General features: G+C 44.4%; 1 long non-coding RNA gene across 1 annotated transcript; it reads left to right on the forward strand.

Moving 5' to 3' along the window:
• Positions 1–17,866: 17,866 nt before the first annotated feature.
• On the forward strand, positions 17,867–18,874 carry LOC149317755 (uncharacterized). The gene is made up of 3 exons (XR_016280754.1): positions 17,867–17,944; positions 18,450–18,555; positions 18,683–18,874. It is a non-coding gene; the product is annotated as an uncharacterized LOC149317755 (long non-coding RNA).
• The last annotated feature ends 4,120 nt before the right edge of the window (positions 18,875–22,994 follow it).

Below are 22,994 nucleotides of genomic sequence, written 5' to 3' on the forward strand. Positions count from 1 at the left end.
CCGGAGGCCAAAGGAGTCCTATGAGCAGCATTTCCTGAGGAGACTCAAGCTATCTTTAAGCACACTCCTTTAATTTAGTTTGTCCTTTATAATTGGGTCTGCATGCGTGGGCCTTGTTTTTATGGCATAAATAATATTTGTTGCATTTCCACAAAAACATGCTTGCAATGCTCCTGTCCCATCATAACAGGGCAACTTCCCCCTCCTTCTCCAACCTTGTCTCTTTTTCAGGCTTAATTACAGGATCCAGTTTGCAAAACTCTCTCTTACACTTCATTCTTCCTTCCTGTTGCAACATTTCAGTTCAAATTTACAACATGTCAACTAACACCTAGATGTTTCCCATTTAACTTTAAGATCTGTAATCAAATTATTTTAGTACTTTACAATTATTATTATAAATTCTATAAAATATATAACTATAAAATATATGACTATATAACATATTCCCTCTTTTTCATCCGTTAACTACCAAAACAATTAATCAAAATGTACCTTGAGACACCTGCTTTGCACCTGTTATGTCACATTATCTTTCCAATATTGCAACACTAATTTCCAATCTTCATCCCAATATTTAAATGGTCTTTCATTCAACAGAGAATCCATTTCTAACATATCTAGTGCTTTATCTAAACAGTTTTCTGTTGTTGGCATTTCAGAGCTTTTCCATTTCCTTACAAAAACCATCTTTGCAGCTGAAACTATATATATATATATTACACATTTTAAAGGTTTCCTTAACAGAAATGACGAAATGTCAGAAAATAAATGGGCCACCTATAAAGAGCTATTAAGATTGGAGGGAACCAATCTTAAAACTATAGAAGAATTAAAAAATGAAGGTATAAGATGCAATTGGTTTCTTCACAGGCAAATCAGGGAAAGGCTTATGTTGGGTTATAAAAATATTGGTACAGTGGAAACTGACTTGGAGAAGGAATTGTTGAGCGATTCGGAGCATTTGATGGCAAAAACTTATAAGATCTTGCTAGGATGGGAAATGGAAGAGGAGCAGGCAAAAGATTACCGTATATACTCAACTATAAGTCGACTTCATGTATAAGTCGAGGGCAGGTTTGGGGGGAATTATGGATATTGATATGACCCTTGGATAAGTCGAGGGTAAAACCTAGGGACATGCAACAAAGGATCTAAATGGTGAAGCAAAGGAATCAATGCCAAAGGACCAACAATATTATGGCAGGCCTAACCATTTTGGCTCACTCTAAAGGCTAGATGATAGAGAGAGCAGAGGGAGGTCAGTGCTTCCAGGACAGATTGCACTTGTGCCTTTCACCAGGGGATGGTTCCCTTTTCAGTAAGAGTTAAAGTACAGTGCGCCCTTGCTTTACGCGGGGGATCCGTTCTCGACTCCCCCGCATAAAGCAAATTCCGCGCACGCTTGAGCCCCATTTAAATGAATGGGGCTCATGCACGCAGTGGTGCTGTGGAATGGTGGTGCGTTGCATGCCATGGGCGCGTGCCCCATTACTCCCTATGGGACACGCTGCCCCTTCCTCCCTGTGCTGAAAGCTGCGTAAAGCGCGCCCGCATATGACGTATTTACATTGACCCATGGATAAGTCGAGCGAGGTTTTTGGGGTCAATTTTTTGACTAAAATTCCTAGACTTGTACATGAGTAAATACAGTATAAGGTCAGATGGGTGCAGGACTTGGGAGAAACAGTTTATATGGAAGAGTGGGAAGGGCTCTGGAAGAAGAAAATAAAACATACTCTGAACTACAACATGAGGGGAAATGTCTATAAGATGCAGCATGGATGGCACTTTACACCGGCGGCTAAACTGGCAAAAATAAACCAAAATACTGAAAACCAGAGCTGGACGTGCAAAAAAGAGAAGGGAACCTTTCTGCACATGTGCTGGTCCTGTCTGTAGCCCAAAGTTTCTGGTCCCAAATACATAAGGATTAAAGGAGATCAGTCAGGAAGGATGCTAAAATATTTCTTTTAGGAATAATAGACAAAGACTTAGAAAAGGTCTGTGGCAAGAAAATGCTTTACCTTCTAGAAGCGGCTAGAACACTCTATGCTTCTATGTGGAAAACGAATAACATACCCTCAATGTCAGAAAGGTATGCAGAAATATTAGACCTTATCGAAATGGACAAATTGACAAGTTTGTTGAGAAATAAATCAGATGATAAGTTTAATGGCGAATGGTTGAGAGGGATAAATATAATACATGACAAACTATTGCAGAAAGGCAAGTCAAAGCAAGACAAGCTAGAACATAGGCAAATTCTGGAAAAGGTGGTTCAACGGTGCGGGTCTGACTTCTGTTTTGGAAAAATGTCGGTATTTAAATGGAAAGTTAGAGATATAAACTATAAGTTAAGTTAAAAGGATACAAATCTTAGGTAAAGACAGGAATACAAAATATATATGGAAAGATATGGAAAGATAGCTAGGACCTTTGCATAAGAAACAGATGGACAGATGGATGAGTGGATGAAAGAACACATTCTCATTTAGGGAACTTTAGGCATTTGGAAGTCTGCAATATTTAAGCATACATTTTGGTTGGGGGTTATTGTTGTTGTTAGGTTGTTTTTTAGGGTTTTTTGGGGGGTGCGTTTACTTTAGGTTAGAAGATATTGTATGTACATGTCGGTGATATCTGAGGGTTTATTCTTACTATTATTATCATTATTATCAATTCCGCTATGTTTGTTGATGTAGATATTTGTATGTGATCTAAGTACTGTCTGTTTATGTATGTTAATGTATGTCTTTAGATGTTAATAAAAATGTAATTTAAAAAAAATTACATCTTCTAAGAAGTATCCAAGAAATATAACTTCTCTTTCCCATCATTTCCAGCTCTACAAGGATCTCTATACATCAAATTTAAAGCAAACAAACATACAAATAGATAAAGTTAGTATATTTACTTGTTGTTGCTCCCAGAGAATCCAGAAAGAAGTAAACGGAGATGCTTTTAATTGTAATGTTTCTGAGCTGCTTCTTTTAATTATTTGTAATTGCACACTGTATATTATTTTTAATATTGTACACAGACTGGAACTCTCTCTTAATATTTACCTGGTGTGTTTTTAGCTGTATTGTGTTTGCTCTCATTTGCAAACTGGTTTCGAGTGGGAGAGACAGGCCAGAAACAAAGGTCAAATCCTTACCCCACAAAAGAAAACCAAAATGTTATCTGGGTTTCCCTTCCTTCTGGGGCTCAGGGCAGCTGTGCCTCTTGCAAACAGGTCTCTATTCCAAAAAGCAGGAAGGGAAGAGAGGCTGGCAGAGAAGGGCACCAGGGCAGCATCCCTCAGAGTTTTCTCTCAAAGGGACGCAAAGGGAGATTAAAGTCCCAGGAGAACCAACAATCTTCCCACAAAAGCCATGCTTTTTGGCTCAGACATTCAGAAAGGGAGACGATGGTGCAAGGGGGCTGGTGGGTGGCTGGGTGGTACCCCCCCCCCCCCAAATAATCTCTGGTCTTCCCTGGCAGCCCCCCTGAAAGACCCCCATTGAATCCCAGCTCTTAGCAGGCCAGAGCTCCTGGGCCAAAAGAAGGGATCCCAGGAGTCCCTGCCGTTCCTCTGGCCCTTTGCCCAGGCTCCAAAGGAAGGCAGATCCCAATACAGAACCCCCTTTGAGGGCAGGCAGAGATTGGCAAGGGGCCCTTCTGCAGGGTCCATGGCTACATTTGGTGGCTGGTTTGCATACCCTCCAAGAGTCCATAGGTAAAGAATGGGACACATGGGATTGGGATTATGCAAGTGTTTAGGAGGGATGTGAAGGTTGCTTTCTGTGTAGTGGAACTCCTCTGTTGCATTTACTTGTATTGTTAACAATTGGCTGCGTCCAAATGTTGCAGTAATACAAAGCATCACACACCAGAGAGTCTGGTGCTCAGATCCTGCAGTGGCTCCTCTCTGGATGCAAAGAATGTGAGGGACAGCGCATGGGGTCAAACAGAAGATTTAATTCTTTGGCTCTTTCCTCCTCCTCCTATTCCTCTCAGCCTCAGTGGAAGGCAATGGCAAAGATCCTCTGAAGAGAATGTATCAGGAGGAAAAGGGTCAGTTCAGGTCAGGTCAGAGGCAGGGCACGAACGGAGCTCCCATCAGGCTCCCATACAGGCTACCTGTACATGTGCAATATCAAAATCTGATTCCTCATCAAGTTCTGAGTGGAGTATCATCTTACACTGTTATAGCAAGTCTGGGGGGTAGGCTCACCGGAAGAGATCCGTCTTGATTGCCTTCTTAAAGGCATCGAAGGTGGTAATGAGACAGATCTCCTCCGGCGAGACATTCCACAGTTTGGGAGCCATCACCGTGAATGCCCCTAAGGGAAGTAGATCTCAATCTAGTCTTTGGACAATCCAATAGGTTCTTCCCAGTTGTTCTGAGAGTGCGGGGAGGATTGTGTAGGGAGAGGCATTCCTTCAAGTAACTCAGGCCCAAGCCATGTAGGGCTTTAAGGGTCATGACCAACACTTTGTACTGCACCCGGAAACTAATCGGCAGCCAGTGAAGAGATCTTAAGATTGGTGTTATATGGTCAGTGCTCGGTGTTCTGGTGACTAGTCTGGCTGCTGCATTTTGTACTAATTGAAGTTTCCGAACTTGGTACAAAGGTAGCCCCATGTAGAGCGCATTACAGAAGTCTAAACAAGAGATTACCAGTGCATGCACCACTGCTTCAAGGTCCTTTCGGTCCAGGTAGGGACGCAGTTGGAGTATCAACCGAAGTTGGTACCAGGCACTTCTGGCCATCGCATCTACTTGATGATTAGAAGATAGGAAGATTGGAAGATTGGCAGTTTGAGGCCCAAGCGCCACATGATGGAGTGAGCTCCCATCTCTTGTCCTAGCTTCTGCATTGCATGGGGACCCTCTCAATATGTGGCCTCCAGCCAGACTCTTCCAAGCCCCCCCCCCCCACCCAAATTGCTCTATTTTTCCTGCAAGTCCTCCAGTTCTTCTCTTCCTGCAAACAGTGCCTCTGAACTGAAAAGCATCTGGCTTTTGAGGCATCATTTTGTCCTCCTTTTGACTTTCGTTGCTTTTGGTGAACCTGCCCCAAGACCTTTGAGTCTTATTAGGTCAGTGGCTGGATTGGGACCAGGCAGAAGGAGCAGGCATTGGGCCTAAGGGTGTAGCCAAGGGTCCGTTAGGGGAATTTTATTATTATGTTGTTAGCTCAAATATTGCAAGAGGGGCTGGCTACAAAAGCCCACCGAAATCGCCCTCCCGATATGTATACGGAGTAGACCAGGGGATCCCAATAAATAAAGCTGAGACGGATATTAATAACTAGATGTCTAATTTATTGAAATAGGGGAAAAACACATGCGTTGCGCATACACTCACACACACACTCAGGACTCAGGAAAATTAGGGTTGGAAAATAGGAACAGATTTCAGGCGTTACTAATGGAGATGCTTACCAGAATGTAGATTCCCTCCGGGAAGCGAATGGAGTGATGGACAGTGAGACAAGTCTGTTCCGCAACCTGGGAGTGAGCAGAAATGCCGGCTACCAGAACAGAGGTCCGACTGACGTGGAGTGAGTAGACCTTGAAAATGGTGCGCTGAGCAGCCAAAGTGGGGACTTTTTATAGGCCAAATCTGGCCTGAGGCAAAGAGGCTGGCTTGGCCGAAACAAAGGTGTTCTAAAGATTTTCTTTTCACCTGGATGTCTGCTTTAGATAGTATAAAGGGCTTATGCCTCTCAGATAATAGGTTTGAAGAGGAGGTTGATAGCTTCAGGGAAGGCAATCCTTTCACTCTTCCCAGCCTTGAGATAATCCCTTCATGCGACTTCCCTGGACCCTCTGAGATGTTAATATGGGAACTCCCTTAGGGGAGGTGTACATGTCCTCTCGCTTTGCCAGTAATGGCGGACAGGCTTGGAGTCTGGCCAGGGGTCATCCAAGGGTTATCATTGATTCCAAAATTTATATCGAGCAGCATGGGTAACAAGGGAGGAACCCTGGCCTCTCCTTACTCTTGCAAGAGCGGCTTCCTTTCGCCCAGTCCTTCCTGCCAGCCCTCAGTCCTTCCCTGGTTCAAGGTTGGAGTTGCCAGGGCTTCAAAAGAGCCCCAAGGGACACTTGAAATTCAGGACAAGCCAGGTCTGTTAGGGTCCATGGGTATCTCCAGACAACCCTCCTCTTTGGATAGAACATACACTGGGTGACCATTCTACAACCCTGAATGTGGACGCCATTCCCAGAGAGTAGTGGCCTCTCTAGGGTTGGGGTCACCGGGTGCCAAAATTCGTGGTGTCACACACATCCCATACCAGGACCTACAAAACCCTGAGTAATGTTTTCTATGCTAATGCAGTGATTCACAAGAATCTCAGAAATGAATACGCTATAAAGTTTCACAAATGGCTCTTAAACTGTCTTTTGGATTAGCAACCCCCTTCAAAAACAGGCAGACATAGGCAGGTACTTTCTTAGCTCTTTGTAGCTAATTCAAGTATGAATTTAATGCCATTGCTTCAGGTATGAGCATGGAATATTTAGTTGAAAATGTTGTTGAACTCATGAGCTGTTCTTTTCTAATAAAATACCTGGATTTGGAGAACTAGGGGCAGGAAGGGCAATGCCAGCCCCTCGGATCCAACTGGGAGGAAGGCTGGTGAGAGCCATTGAAGGAGGTCTCTGCCCAGAGATGGCCATGTTTGATCTGGGAACCTTCTCAATGGAGATGGAGGCTTTGGGGGAGGTTTAGGGGGGCTTCCTGGCCTCTCTGCCCCACTCCATCCTCCTCCTGGGAGCCCCAAACCCTGAAGTCCATGGGGAGCTGCACAAGTTCAGTTGTTTTTAATGTGACAGGCAGTTGGATCATCTTTTCATATTAACCTTGAGTATGTTTTCACCAGGTTGTTCTTGCTACCCCTGAATTCCTTAGAGACAGTAGCAAAAGCATCTATCATTTTGCCAATTTGAAGAGCAACAAATGTAACATTCGAATTGTTACATTCATTCGCAATTCTAGCCCTTTGCAACATTTCCCCTTTGCTGGAAGCCAGCAAATGAAAGGGAAAATTAACAAGCTGCCAGCCAGGTTCTATCCATTTATATATCTGCCTGAAGAAAAAAAAACATGCACATATTTTGTCAAAAATAATTTAAAAAGGGGGGGGGGGGAGGTGCCTGATGGGAGCTCCGTTCGTGCCCTGCCTCTGACCTGACCTGAACTGACCCTTTCCCTCCTGATACATTCTCTTCAGAGGATCTTTGCCATTGCCTTCCACTGAGGCTGAGAGAGAGTGACCTATCAGTCACCCAAAAAATCATGCGCATAAATTGTCAAAAATAAAAGAGGCTGCTTCTCTTGCAGCCTGATTTCCTTACTTCCCCTGGCTTGGCCCCGGAGCCCAATTTCACTTGGCAATCCTCCTCCTCCTCCTTTCCTTCTGACCCTCCCCTCCCTCTGAGCTGCCCTGAATTGACCCTCCCCCCCCGCTCCTTCATCCTCCTCCTCCTGCTCCGTTAGAGAATGCCCTCCATGGCTCCCTTCTTCCCACGGTTCCTTCCTTCCTCCTCCTCCTCCTCCTCCTCCATCACTTTCTGCACTCCCCCCCAGTCCTTTGCAGCCCAGTCACCCTGATTTCCCCCTTTGCCTCCAGATTCCCCATTTTTCTTTGGCTCTTTCCTCCTCCTCCTATTCCTGAATGCTCTGACCTCTGCCCCCCCCCTGACCTTAATCCCTCCCTGAATTTGCCCCGATCATGATCGAGGGCAAGTTCATATTTCGCAAAACCCGGGTCTTTTCAGAAAAGACGGATTTTAGCCCAATTCTCAATAACCCGCGGTAAGGGGCATTTCCTTGTGCTAGCCTCGACATGGATTGTGACAGAATCGGGCCCAATATGAGCTTCATGTGGAAGAATCGATTTCAAAACCGGTTTAAAAGGTAGTGTGAATGGCCCCTTTGAGGGAGGGGGATAAAATTCCCAAGGCCTCTGTGCTGGTGTCCTTCTCTGCCAGCCTCCCTGGCATCCCTGCCTTTTGGGGGCAGATCTCTTTGCAAGGGGCACTGCCTGCCCTGGCCCCCAAAACAGAAAGGAAAGACAACCCATGCTCCAGTTCGCTTCTGTGGAGTTGTGCTTGTTCCCTTCATCCCCATCCTGCCTCCCCCAGGTTACAAAGGAAAGGAAAAACAACATTGCTAAAACATTAATAGTAAAAGATGATTCAACTGTTTTGCACATTAAAAATAATTGCACAGATAATTAAAAGCAGCAATTCAGAAACATTACAATTAAAAGAACTACAACGTACCCACTATTCAGCTAGGACTGAATATTGCAAACCCAACTGCAAATTAAATCCCGGTCTCTATATTTAACAAAGGTACAACAAATTAAATCTTCTGTTTGACCCCATGCGCTGTCCCTCACATTCTTTGCATCCAGAGAGGAGCCACTGCAGGATCTGAGCACCAGACTCTCTGGTGTGTGATGCTTTGTATTACTGCAACATTTGGACGCAGCCAATTGTTAACAATACAAGTAAATGCAACAGAGGAGTTCCACTACACAGAAAGCAACCTTCACATCCCTCCTAAACACTTGCATAATCCCAATCCCATGTGTCCCATTCTTTACCTATGGACTCTTGGAGGGTATGCAAACCAGCCACCAAATGTAGCCATGGACCCTGCAGAAGGGCCCCTTGCCAATCTCTGCCTGCCCTCAAAGGGGGTTCTGTATTGGGATCTGCCTTCCTTTGGAGCCTGGGCAAAGGGCCAGAGGAACGGCAGGGACTCCTGGGATCCCTTCTTTTGGCCCAGGAGCTCTGGCCTGCTAAGAGCTGGGATTCAATGGGGGTCTTTCAGGGGGGCTGCCAGGGAAGACCAGAGATTATTTGGGGGGGGGGGTACCACCCAGCCACCCACCAGCCCCCTTGCACCATCGTCTCCCTTTCTGAATGTCTGAGCCAAAAAGCATGGCTTTTGTGGGAAGATTGTTGGTTCTCCTGGGACTTTAATCTCCCTTTGCGTCCCTTTGAGAGAAAACTCTGAGGGATGCTGCCCTGGTGCCCTTCTCTGCCAGCCTCTCTTCCCTTCCTGCTTTTTGGAATAGAGACCTGTTTGCAAGAGGCACAGCTGCCCTGAGCCCCAGAAGGAAGGGAAACCCAGATAACATTTTGGTTTTCTTTTGTGGGGTAAGGATTTGACCTTTGTTTCTGGCCTGTCTCTCCCACTCGAAACCAGTTTGCAAATGAGAGCAAACACAATACAGCTAAAAACACACCAGGTAAATATTAAGAGAGAGTTCCAGTCTGTGTACAATATTAAAAATAATATACAGTGTGCAATTACAAATAATTAAAAGAAGCAGCTCAGAAACATTACAATTAAAAGCATCTCCGTTTACTTCTTTCTGGATTCTCTGGGAGCAACAACAAGTAAATATACTAACTTTATCTATTTGTATGTTTGTTTGCTTTAAATTTGATGTATAGAGATCCTTGTAGAGCTGGAAATGATGGGAAAGAGAAGTTATATTTCTTGGATACTTCTTAGAAGATGTAATTTTTTTTAAATTACATTTTTATTAACATCTAAAGACATACATTAACATACATAAACAGACAGTACTTAGATCACATACAAATATCTACATCAACAAACATAGCGGAATTGATAATAATGATAATAATAGTAAGAATAAACCCTCAGATATCACCGACATGTACATACAATATCTTCTAACCTAAAGTAAACGCACCCCCCAAAAAACCCTAAAAAACAACCTAACAACAACAATAACCCCCAACCAAAATGTATGCTTAAATATTGCAGACTTCCAAATGCCTAAAGTTCCCTAAATGAGAATGTGTTCTTTCATCCACTCATCCATCTGTCCATCTGTTTCTTATGCAAAGGTCCTAGCTATCTTTCCATATCTTTCCATATATATTTTGTATTCCTGTCTTTACCTAAGATTTGTATCCTTTTAACTTAACTTATAGTTTATATCTCTAACTTTCCATTTAAATACCGACATTTTTCCAAAACAGAAGTCAGACCCGCACCGTTGAACCACCTTTTCCAGAATTTGCCTATGTTCTAGCTTGTCTTGCTTTGACTTGCCTTTCTGCAATAGTTTGTCATGTATTATATTTATCCCTCTCAACCATTCGCCATTAAACTTATCATCTGATTTATTTCTCAACAAACTTGTCAATTTGTCCATTTCGATAAGGTCTAATATTTCTGCATACCTTTCTGACATTGAGGGTATGTTATTCGTTTTCCACATAGAAGCATAGAGTGTTCTAGCCGCTTCTAGAAGGTAAAGCATTTTCTTGCCACAGACCTTTTCTAAGTCTTTGTCTATTATTCCTAAAAGAAATATTTTAGCATCCTTCCTGACTGATCTCCTTTAATCCTTATGTATTTGGGACCAGAAACTTTGGGCTACAGACAGGACCAGCACATGTGCAGAAAGGTTCCCTTCTCTTTTTTGCACGTCCAGCTCTGGTTTTCAGTATTTTGGTTTATTTTTGCCAGTTTAGCCGCCGGTGTAAAGTGCCATCCATGCTGCATCTTATAGACATTTCCCCTCATGTTGTAGTTCAGAGTATGTTTTATTTTCTTCTTCCAGAGCCCTTCCCACTCTTCCATATAAACTGTTTCTCCCAAGTCCTGCACCCATCTGACCTTATACTGTATTTACTCATGTACAAGTCTAGGAATTTTAGTCAAAAAATTGACCCCAAAAACCTCGCTCGACTTATCCATGGGTCAATGTAAATACGTCATATGCGGGCGCGCTTTACGCAGCTTTCAGCACAGGGAGGAAGGGGCAGCGTGTCCCATAGGGAGTAATGGGGCACGCGCCCATGGCATGCAACGCACCACCATTCCACAGCACCACTGCGTGCATGAGCCCCATTCATTTAAATGGGGCTCAAGCGTGCGCGGAATTTGCTTTATGCGGGGGAGTCGAGAACGGATCCCCCGCGTAAAGCAAGGGCGCACTGTACTTTAACTCTTACTGAAAAGGGAACCATCCCCTGGTGAAAGGCACAAGTGCAATCTGTCCTGGAAGCACTGACCTCCCTCTGCTCTCTCTATCATCTAGCCTTTAGAGTGAGCCAAAATGGTTAGGCCTGCCATAATATTGTTGGTCCTTTGGCATTGATTCCTTTGCTTCACCATTTAGATCCTTTGTTGCATGTCCCTAGGTTTTACCCTCGACTTATCCAAGGGTCATATCAATATCCATAATTCCCCCCAAACCTGCCCTCGACTTATACATGAAGTCGACTTATAGTTGAGTATATACGGTAATCTTTTGCCTGCTCCTCTTCCATTTCCCATCCTAGCAAGATCTTATAAGTTTTTGCCATCAAATGCTCCGAATCGCTCAACAATTCCTTCTCCAAGTCAGTTTCCACTGTACCAATATTTTTATAACCCAACATAAGCCTTTCCCTGATTTGCCTGTGAAGAAACCAATTGCATCTTATACCTTCATTTTTTAATTCTTCTATAGTTTTAAGATTGGTTCCCTCCAATCTTAATAGCTCTTTATAGGTGGCCCATTTATTTTCTGACATTTCGTCATTTCTGTTAAGGAAACCTTTAAAATGTGTAATATATATATATATAGTTTCAGCTGCAAAGATGGTTTTTGTAAGGAAATGGAAAAGCTCTGAAATGCCAACAACAGAAAACTGTTTAGATAAAGCACTAGATATGTTAGAAATGGATTCTCTGTTGAATGAAAGACCATTTAAATATTGGGATGAAGATTGGAAATTAGTGTTGCAATATTGGAAAGATAATGTGACATAACAGGTGCAAAGCAGGTGTCTCAAGGTACATTTTGATTAATTGTTTTGGTAGTTAACGGATGAAAAAGAGGGAATATGTTATATAGTCATATATTTTATAGTTATATATTTTATAGAATTTATAATAATAATTGTAAAGTACTAAAATAATTTGATTACAGATCTTAAAGTTAAATGGGAAACATCTAGGTGTTAGTTGACATGTTGTAAATTTGAACTGAAATGTTGCAACAGGAAGGAAGAATGAAGTGTAAGAGAGAGTTTTGCAAACTGGATCCTGTAATTAAGCCTGAAAAAGAGACAAGGTTGGAGAAGGAGGGGGAAGTTGCCCTGTTATGATGGGACAGGAGCATTGCAAGCATGTTTTTGTGGAAATGCAACAAATATTATTTATGCCATAAAAACAAGGCCCACGCATGCAGACCCAATTATAAAGGACAAACTAAATTAAAGGAGTGTGCTTAAAGATAGCTTGAGTCTCCTCAGGAAATGCTGCTCATAGGACTCCTTTGGCCTCCGGGAAGAGAATGACGCCAACCTCCTGCACCTGGGACTCAGCGCATGGCCTTGCTCCACTCATTGGCTTCACATCCTTCAGGAGTGCTTTGCCTGCAGCGTCCACAAAAGAGCATCCGGGAAGCCTCTCGGGGGGCAATTATGGGCACCGTGTTCCCAAAACTCCTCCAAGGAAGAAAGAACATCCGTAATTTCAGGGGAATAACAAAGGCAGGTGTCCCATGATGTCTTTCCTCCTGGGAGGCTTCAAGGGACTTCCTTCCAGGTGACTCCGACTCCCTGGGATGGGTTTTCTCTATAGGGCTCTGCCAAAAAGGCCCTGTTTTCCCCAGCATGGATTTGTCTCCTTGCTCTTGCCATTATGTGGGTTGCAATAGAAATCATTCCTATTCATGAACCTTCACCATCATTTGGGACATACCAAGACTGAAAGAGCAGGGTTCGAATCATTGGGTGATATTGGGCAAGTCACACTTTCTCAGTCCCGTGGAAGAGAAGGAGAAATCCTGGCTGAACAGCAAATCTTGGCAAGAACACCCAGCAATTGATCCACTTTAGGGTCGCCATGGCTCAGAATTGGCTGAAAGGCACACTAGACCCACGTTTTCCCCCATGGGCCTTCTTCCATCCTGAGCCCTGAGGTCTGCAGAGGAGGCCCTTCTCTCTGCCTCACTCTCCTCAAAGTCCAGGTTGAAGGGATCAAGGGAGGCAGCAGGGCCTTCGCAAAGTGTGACTGCTACCACACTTTGGAGACCCAGGGCTCCTTCTTTCTTCTTTTTCTAGTGGGAAATGAAGAAGACCTTTGTCCAGCAAGCTTCGGAGAAGTCGTTTTGAGCAAGACAAAGACTGTTAAGGGTGCTGTTTTTAATCTTGGCTTTAAAATTAGATTTGAAATAGCTTTACCAGTGGCTATTTAAACCTCTTTTTGTCTAAATTTTGTATGTTTTCAGTGATATCACTCTTTGGTTTTGCTAGTTTAAAAATTAACAAATTATCAACATTAGTTTTTAACTTGCTTTCCCAACACTTAAAACCATCAGCAGTACATGACAATATGCAACATAACATAACACAGACATAGCTAGCCTAACCTAACATAAGACACAGCTACCTATTAAAATACATAAAACATATATATATATATATATATATATATATATATATATATATATATATCTCCTCTGCTCCAATGTAGGTTCTTTGGCATTGATTCCTTTGCTTCACCATTTAGATCCTTTGTTGCATGTCCCTAGGTTTTACCCTCGACTTATCCAAGGGTCATATCAATATCCATAATTCCCCCCAAACCTGCCCTCGACTTATACATGAAGTCGACTTATAGTTGAGTATATACGGTAATCTTTTGCCTGCTCCTCTTCCATTTCCCATCCTAGCAAGATCTTATAAGTTTTTGCCATCAAATGCTCCGAATCGCTCAACAATTCCTTCTCCAAGTCAGTTTCCACTGTACCAATATTTTTATAACCCAACATAAGCCTTTCCCTGATTTGCCTGTGAAGAAACCAATTGCATCTTATACCTTCATTTTTTAATTCTTCTATAGTTTTAAGATTGGTTCCCTCCAATCTTAATAGCTCTTTATAGGTGGCCCATTTATTTTCTGACATTTCGTCATTTCTGTACAGGGCCTCATTTGGTGATAAACTTAATGGTAGCCTTCTATTTAGTCTTGTCTTATACTTCTCCCCTATTTTCCATAAAGCATTCCTTATATAATGATGTTTAAAGTCCCCATTATCCTTAACTTTATCGTAATTATAAATACGCGTGCCAACCGTAAACGTTGTCTATCCTCCCCAGAGCTAAGAGTTTCCTGTCTTTCACCCTCAGCCAGTCCTTTAGCCGTTCCAATGCAGAAGCCTGAAAATGACGTTTTAAATTAGGTAGGCCCATTTTTTAAAAAATTAAAAGATATTTAAAAATATTAGAAACAGGTTACTGCTTTGTTTAATCGTACAATAATTTTAAAATCCGGCCATAGCATTATTCAACCAGAGTCATTAGTAACTCACTAATTTTGCAACCTGAACAATATTCAAAGCCGTGCTCATGATTTGCTCTGCTTGGTAGTTTGTTTTAACAGCAGACCCAATAAAACCTATTTCTGATCAATCAATCAATCAGTCAGTCAGGTAGGCCAAGTCCTCCCCTGCGTATGTCGTCCTGTAAGACGTTTGTCTTAAGTCTTGGCTTTCTTTCTGCCCAAATGAAATTATTGACGTCACGCTGCCAATTTTTGTAAGGAACGTCATTGATTATCATTGGAATGGCTTGGAAAAGAAATAAAGTCTTCGTAAGACATACGTCTTGATCACCGAAATGCGACCAAACAATGATAAGTGAAGCTTATTCCAATTCTTTAATTTGTCCTGATATTTTTCCATTCCACTTCATAATTATTTTTAAACAAATCCAAAATTTTTGTTGACATTTGTACTCCCAAATATTTCACTTTGTTCTCTCTTTTTCAATCCGATCTCCTCTTGAACAGTTCTCTCTCGTTGTACTTCATACTCATAGTCAATACTTTTGTTTTGTCCTTATTGATTTTAAATCCTGGATAATGACCATATTCAACAACTCTTGTATACTCTCCAGAGGTTCTACTAGATATATAACCATGTCGTCTGCAAAGGCTCTCAGCTTAGTGTCATAACCGTTGATCTTAACACCAGTTATGTTCTTGTTTCCTCTCATTTTATTACATAAGAGTTCAAGTGTCAATATAAATAGCAATGGGGATAAGGGACAACCCTGACATGTGCCCTTCGGTAGCTCAATGAATTTAGTCCTTTCCCCATTTATTTTTACTTGTGCCCTTTGCTCTTTATACAGTGCTTCAACCCATCTAAAGAAACTTCCTTTGCCAGCCAGCCGTTTCAAGATCCCCAACATAAATCCCCATTTTAAATTATCAAATGCACGTTCGGCAGCCAGAAAAAGTAATGCAATTTGTTTCCCCGGTTTTCTTTGGAAAAACTCTATTACATCGATTGCGTTCGGAGTATTGTCTTTTAAATGCCTATTTGGCAAGAATCCTCTCTGGTCCTGTTCTATCCATGTTTTCAGGACCACCTTAATTCCTTTTGCCAATATACCCGCAAAGATTTCGTAGTCCGCATTCATCAGTGAGACGGGTCCTTTCCATCTTTTAATATTAGGACAACATTCGCTGTCTTCCAGGAATCTGGGATTTTACCAAGAAGATGTGAAATGTTTTGTATGTTTTAGTATGTCGACTGTATGTCTTGTACATTGTTTTAAAGCTGAGCTAATAAAATTAATCATCATAATAGAAATATAAAATACATCCAGCTCTTTTCTAGGCCAACATTCTCTGAAGATGACAAAGCCACAGACGCTGGAGAAACGTCAGGAAGAAACTCTTCTAGAACATGGCCTCATAGCCCGAAAAACCCACAAAAATCTATGGATGCCGGCCATGAAAGCCTTCGACTTCATTTTCCTTCCCTTGATCGAGATACTATACTTCTATTGATGCAGCCAAGAATCACATTGGCCTTTTTAGCTGCTGCATCGCACTGTTGACGCATGTTCAACCTGTGGTCTACTTGGACTCCTAGATCCCTTTCACATGTATAAGGCCTGTTACAGACTGCCCAAATAAAGCTGCTTGGGGTCTCTTTGGAGGTATGCTGTTTAAATGATTTATGCATCCTATGAATCCGGAAGCTGCACCAAAGCTGCACTCCAGTGCTTAGGAATGGAGTGTGGCTTTGGCGTGACCTCCGGACTCTTAGGACCCATGCATCATTTAAATAGCATACCTCCAAAGAGACCCAAAGCAGCTTTATTTTGGCAGTCTGTAACAGGCCTAAGTCTCTCATTCAGCCAGTTGTCCCCCATAATCCTATATCAGTGCATTTTTCCTCCCTAAGTGCAATACCTTACATTTCTCCGTGTTGAATTTCATTTTGTTAGCTTTGGCCCAGCTTTCTAGTATGTTCAGGTCATTTTGAATCTTGATCCTGTCCTCTGGAGTATTAGCTATTCCTCCTAATTTGGTGTCATCTGCACGTTTGATAAGTATGCTCCCAATTCTGTCATCCAGGTCATTGATAAAGATGTTGAATAGCCCTGGGCCCAGGACAGAGCCCCACTGGACACCCCACTGGTCACTTCCCTCCAGGTTGAAAAAGAGCCATTGCTGAGCACCCTTTGGGTTCAGCCGGTCACCCAGTTATGAATCCATGTAACAGTTGCCTTGTCTAGCCCACATTTTACAAGCTTGTTTGCAAGAATGTCATGGGAATCCTTGTCAAAGACTAACTGGACGATAATTATTGGGATCCTCTTTTCCCCCTTTTTGAATATGGGGACGTTTGCCCTCCTCCATTCTGCTGGGACTTCTCCTCTTCTCCAGGAGTCCTCAAAGACTATTATTGCCAATGGTTCCGATATTACATTTGCCAGTTCTTTTAATACCCTTGGATGTAATTCATCTGGTCCCAGAGATTTAAATTAAATTAAACTCCTGTACTATCTCTTTGCTTATTCTCTGCTGAATTTCTCTATCGTCTGCTCCATTATCCTCAGGTTCCCCAATGTTTTCCTTTTCTGAGAAGACGGAGGCAAAGAAGGTGTTGAGTAATTCTGCCTTTTCTCTGTCCCCTGTTAACATTTGTGGATAATGCATAGGTATCAAATGCAACATATGATTTGGAATATATAATTTGTTATAGACTGGGATTGAAGGTGCATTTGCAGTATATTCACTTGTTGTTGGTCCCAGAGAATCCAGAAAGAAGTACACTCTGCTTCTTTTCACTTATGTTTCTGAACTGCTTCTTTTAAATATTTCTAACTTCACACTGTAAATTATTTTGGATGCTGTACAGAGTGGAACTATCGCTTCATATTAACCTGATGCATGTTCTAGCTGTATTGTGTTTGTGAAGTCAAAGGCTTTCATGGCCGGCATGCACAGTTTTTTGTGGGTTTTTCGGGCTCTGTGGCCATGTTCTATAAGAGTTTATTCCTGATGCTTATTCCTGATGCTGGCAAAAGATCAGGAATAAACTCTTATAGAAGATGGCCACATAGGCCAAAAAAACCCCACAAAAACTATGTATTGTGCTTGCTTTCATTTGCAAACTGGTTTCGAGTGGAGGAGGCAGGTTAGAAGCAAAGATCAAACCGTAACCCCACAAAAGAAATAGGAACTTGTGCCCAGCAACCAACCTTCCCAGCCAGCCTCATTTCCCTGTTGCCCATGGAAGTGTTGCTGAATCCCATTGGCCTTGGGCGATGCCCAGCCTCTACCTGGCACCCGACGGCTGCCCTGGCTCCCATGCCCAGCGATCATCTCACCCATCATCCCTGGGGAGGGGCAGCCTGTCTGCTGGGTCAGCAAGGAGGATGGGTTTGCCCCTCCCTGGATGGGAATCCGCCTCCCTCCAAGGGCCCTGGGGCAGAAGGGAGGTTGGGTGGCCCTTGGTGCCCAGGGAGGGGCCAGGGAGGGAGGCATGGCTCTCCTGCCCCATAAGAAGGCCCTCCTGGGGCTCCCAGGGCATTGCCTACTCTTTCCAGCTGCCAGGATGGAGGTCGCTCCCCTTGAGATCATAGATGTTGAAATCAGGTGAGACTCTACTCTTCCCTTCCCTTCCCTTCCCTTCCCTTCCAAGAGAGTAGCTGCTCGGTGTGTATGGAGGGGGAGAAGGTTGGTCAAAGGGAGGCATGGCCCCTCCAGGAAGGTCCCCTGCCATTAGCTCTCAGTGCCCCCATTGCCGGCCTTGCATTGACTTAAAAGAGGCGCCTAAAGGAGGGCCAGAGTCAAAGACTGGCAGAGGAAAAAGAGACAGAAAAAGATCAGAGAAGGGAGGGTTTCCTTTCTTTCTCTCTGGAATAGCAGACCTTGGGGGGGGGGCTTCATGCTGGAGGGGTCAGCCTGAGTCTTTTGCCCTCTTTTTGCCCCCCCCCCCAAAAGGCAGAGCCCCTATTGCCCCCTCCCTCCCTTTGCCCTGCCTTTCCTGGCCAGACTTTGGACCCAGAGCCCCAGTCAGTCTGCCTCCCTTCTGCCTCTGGACCATTTCCCTTCTCCTTGGTCTCCCCTGATCTTCTTTTCTCTCCCTTCTGTCTTTTAGGGGTATAGTGATGCTGATGCCCACCCCAGGGATGCCCACCTTGATCCCGATGGACCTGGCTGCCAGCCCTATGGGGAGGGTGGCCCCCTATGACCGTGGGGCTGAGGTAAGACCCCCCCCCCCCCCAAATTCCAAGGGGATGCTTCCTGGGCCCAGCTGGGAAGGCTCTTGGGGGGGATGGGGGCCTTTCTTGTCCCTCTCTTATGCCCCCCCTCGATCTCTTCTCTCCGCAGTATGGCAAGGACTTCCTCCCCGCATGCCACGGCGCATACCAACAGCTATCGCGTGTTGTAGCACGCGCTCTCACCAGGAGATATACCCAGGGGTCGATCTAGGCCTGGCATCCCCTGGCATCACCTGATGGAGCCTCCCTCCTCTCGCCTCCAGTAACCAAGAGGAATAAAAGCTACTGGTTTTGAAAGCAACCGGGATCCTGGTGTCTTTTGGGGCTGGGGGGGGGGCAAGGGAAGGGACTCCTCTTTTTGGACAGAGAAAGCCATTTGGGGGCCTCTTGGGCCAGCTCTTGCCAAGCTTGGCAAATGTCCTCCTGCCCCCTCTGCCCCTCTCCCTTTCAATGGTGGACCCTCCCCAGATCTCCAAAGAAAGGGCCCCCACCCCTCCCTCTTGCCTTCTCCTGGGACCTTCCTCTGGGGCAAAAGGGGAGACACCGTTCCATTGGCACTCCAAATAAAGAGGCTGGTCTTTGGCCAAGGGATCTCCCCGCTTTCTTGAACCCAGGTCCTCCAGCCAACTGAGCTGGCTCCCATGCCCAGGGACCCCCTCACCCATCATCCCTATGAACATGACATTCAGTGGTATATGGTAATTACTATGATTTATGAGTCACATTAGTACCAAAAAGCATTATTAAGGAGTCTGTCTGGTGTGAAATGGGAGGAGGAGGAGGTCAATGGGGGAGTGACACCATGAGTTACTGCAAATCAAAGCATCCCCAGCAGAAGATGGCCATCCAGCCTCTATTTAAAAGCCTCCAAGGAAGGAGACTCCACTACACTCTGAGAAAGGAGTTTGTTCCACTGTCGAACAGCCCTTACTGTCAGGAAGTTCCTCCTAATGTTGAGGTGGAATCTCTTTTCCTGTAGCTTTCATCTGTTGTTCCGGGTTCTGGCATAAGGAACAGCAAACTTTCGGGTTGTGGTCCTTGTTGTGTGCCTTTTTGAGGGCCCTAAAATGAACCTATCAGAGAAAGAAATTCTTGCCAAGATTTCTTCAGAAGAAAGTTGCCATCGCCTTCTTCTGAGGCTGAGAGAGTGTGGCTTACCCAAAGGAGCCCAGTGGGTTTCTATAGCCAGGTGGAGATTCATCTTCTGGTCCTCAGAGCTCTCCTGCAATACCAGCCTGGTCTCACAAATCTAGCTTTGGAACTGGCAAAACCACCTCGGATTATGGGATGATTGGACTTTGTTTTATCACACCTGGTTGTCCTTCCATTGCTCTTCCAAATCAAGAGGGAATTGAATCCAAGGCAATTCACGTGGTGTGGATTCATGCAAAGCGGAGTGAGTGCAAATTGTATTACCACACCGGTGCATACCATGCGGATTCAATGATTTGAATTGGCACCCTTGCACATGCTCAGTGGGGGTCTGAATGCATCATGACCTTTTACGTTTCCAGGGTAAAGAGGGCCACAACTTCCTGTTTCCTGTTTCGTGTAATTGCGTGATTGCGTGAATATTTGCCTCGTATATATTTCCGTGTCTTCTTCCTTTTTAAAAATGTTCCCTTCCATTTCAGCAATTTCAACACTTTCGCGATGTCCGTGACTCAGATTCCCACCATGCGTGTCTACAGCTCATCCTTTCTGCTTTTGCCATGCTGTTTGCCAGGTACCAGCAACTGCGGCTTAGAAGGCAGGAAAGGCGCAGGGAAATGCTTGGATTCCTGTGTGTGTGGATGAGCGCCAGGGGGGTCCGGGATCTCTCTACAAGGGAGGGTTTCAGGCTACTAAGGCAAGGCCATATTAACCGGGTTCTCGCTCACGTAGCGACTGCCGGATCCCTGGCACTACTGGATCAGACCATAGATAGTCAGGTGCTGGTGGCATGAGGAGGTGCTCCAGCTGTGGGATGATGAGATGTGGATGAGCCACTTGAGGATGCCTCTTTGACTTGGCAGCTGTCCTACAGCCCCATATCACTGCAACGGACACCGTGATGAGGAGGGCCACCACAGTGGAGGAGAGGGCCACCATCGTCATTTGCTGGCTTACCAGCCATCTGATGTATCAGAAGATGGCCCGGCAGTTCCAGATGTGGGTCTCCACGGTGGCTGTGATATGCATCCAAGTGTGCAAGGCCATTGAGAAGGTGCTTCTCAAGAAGACCATACGGCTGGAAAATCATCATTGGGATCTTTCAAAGCAACACTGCATGGCTTCATGGAGATACATATATATGTATGTAGGTATATATACATACATATGAGTGTGTGCGTTTGTGATCATATTTGTGACTCAATCTCTCTCTCTCTCTCTCTCTCTCTCTATATATATATATATATATATATCCGATCGGCTCCCTCACTAGAGATATCCAGGAAAGCAGTGAAAACTGAACTATTTCGGCAAGCATACCCAGATATGTTATAAGGTAATGACTGACATACCCCTTGAATGAGTTGCTTCTTATTTGTTGATTGTATTATATTGTGTATTGTATGGTTATTTTTAACCATTAGTTATTATGCTGGATTTTAAGGTTCATAATTGGTTAGAGAATTTTAATATATATATTGTGATTTTATTAGTCTATAACCCCGCTTCGATCCAATCGGGAGAGGCGTAGAAACATAAATAATATATATATATATATATATATATATATATATATATATAAACATACATCTACACAGAGTACATATACTTTGTATTTATATATATGCATTCATATTTTTGTGTGTATATATGTATGTGCATGTGTGTGTTCCATTTATGTACATATATATATATATATATATATATATATGCGTGCACATACACACACACATATATATAGACGCACGTATATACAAATATTGATCTATCAGTAGCAATCATGCATATATATATATATATATATATATATAGGGATTTTGTTGGTGTATCGGCCACCCCGTGCGCTAACAGACTCCCTTAACGAGCTGACACAGTTGGTCTCGGAGTTGATGCTGGAAACACCCAGGCTACTTGTCCTGGGTGATTTCAACATCCCCTTCGCGGCCAACTATGTTCCATCCGGTGCAGCTCGGGAATTCATGGATACCATGGCGGCCATGGGCCTGTCCCAGTTGATCTCGAGTCCAACGCATTTTGCGGGTAATACACTGGATTTGGTCTTTTGTATGGATGCGGAAAATCCGTGGGCGGAAATAACTAATATTTCCCCCCTGTCATGGACGGATCATTTCCTCGTGGAGGCAATAATCAAGGCTCCTACCCAGATCCCCCCCGGGGGTGGTGGACCTATTAGAATGGTCCACCCTCGAAGGCTGATGGAACCCAGAAGGTTCCAGGAAGCCTTAGAGGGATACATGGTTGGAGATGACGGCGACTCTGTTGATGCCCTGACTGGTATCTGGGATACGGGTCTCTCTAGGGCTATACACAGGATCACTCCCAAGTGCCCTCTCAGGCCTGCTTCCAAACGTAAGCCCTGGTATACGGAAGATCTCCGGGCAAGGAAGCGGGTCCTGCGACGGCTAGAGCATCGCTGGCAGAAACACCTACGCTTAGCCGATAAGGCTCTCCTAGACCGCCTTTTGGAGGACTACGGAGAGGCGATACGAGCAGCTAAAAATTCGTTCTATGGTGCTCGTGTTGCGTTCGCGGAGTCGCGTCCAGCAGAGTTGTTCAGGGTAGTCAGGGAGCTAACTCAGCTCCCTCCTGCCCCGAACCAGATCCTTGAACCTTCTAAGGCCTGCTGTGACCAATTTGACAACCTGCTCTCTCGATCCCTGTCCCTCATGGCTAGCGGCTCAGGGGGGACCGGTGGTAACTTCGTTGTTACACCGGATTATAAATACATCTTTGAGGGATGGGCAATTTCCATCCAGCTTAAAATTGGCCATTGTAAAACCGCTGTTAAAAAAGCCCTCCCTCGACCCCCTGATGCATAATAATTATCGGCCAGTCTCGCTGCTGCCATTCTTGGGGAAGGTGATCGAGAAGGCGGTTGCAATCCAGCTTCGATCAATCTTGGATGAAACGGATTATCTGGACCCATTTCAAACCGGCTTTCGGGCGGGTTACGGGGTTGAGACGGCCATGGTCGCCTTGGTCAATGACCTCCATCTGGGCATCGACAGGGGAAGCGTGTCCCTGTTGGTGCTCTTGGACATCTCAGCGGCTTTCGATACCATAGACCATGGTATCCTTCTGGAGCGCCTGGCAGAGGTGGGAATCGGGGGCACTGCGCTCCAGTGGTTCCGGTCCTACCTCTCTGGGAGGTTCCAGATGGTGCAGCTGGGGGACGTGTGCTCTGATAAGAGGACCCTTATATCTGGGGTCCCTCAAGGAGCCATTCTGTCTCCCATGCTTTTCAACAT

This window comes from Sceloporus occidentalis, unplaced genomic scaffold, assembly GCF_023333645.1.
Source record: "Sceloporus occidentalis isolate IW3139 unplaced genomic scaffold, rSceOcc1.0.p SCAF_3, whole genome shotgun sequence".
Classification (NCBI taxonomy): Eukaryota; Metazoa; Chordata; class Lepidosauria; order Squamata; family Phrynosomatidae; genus Sceloporus; species Sceloporus occidentalis.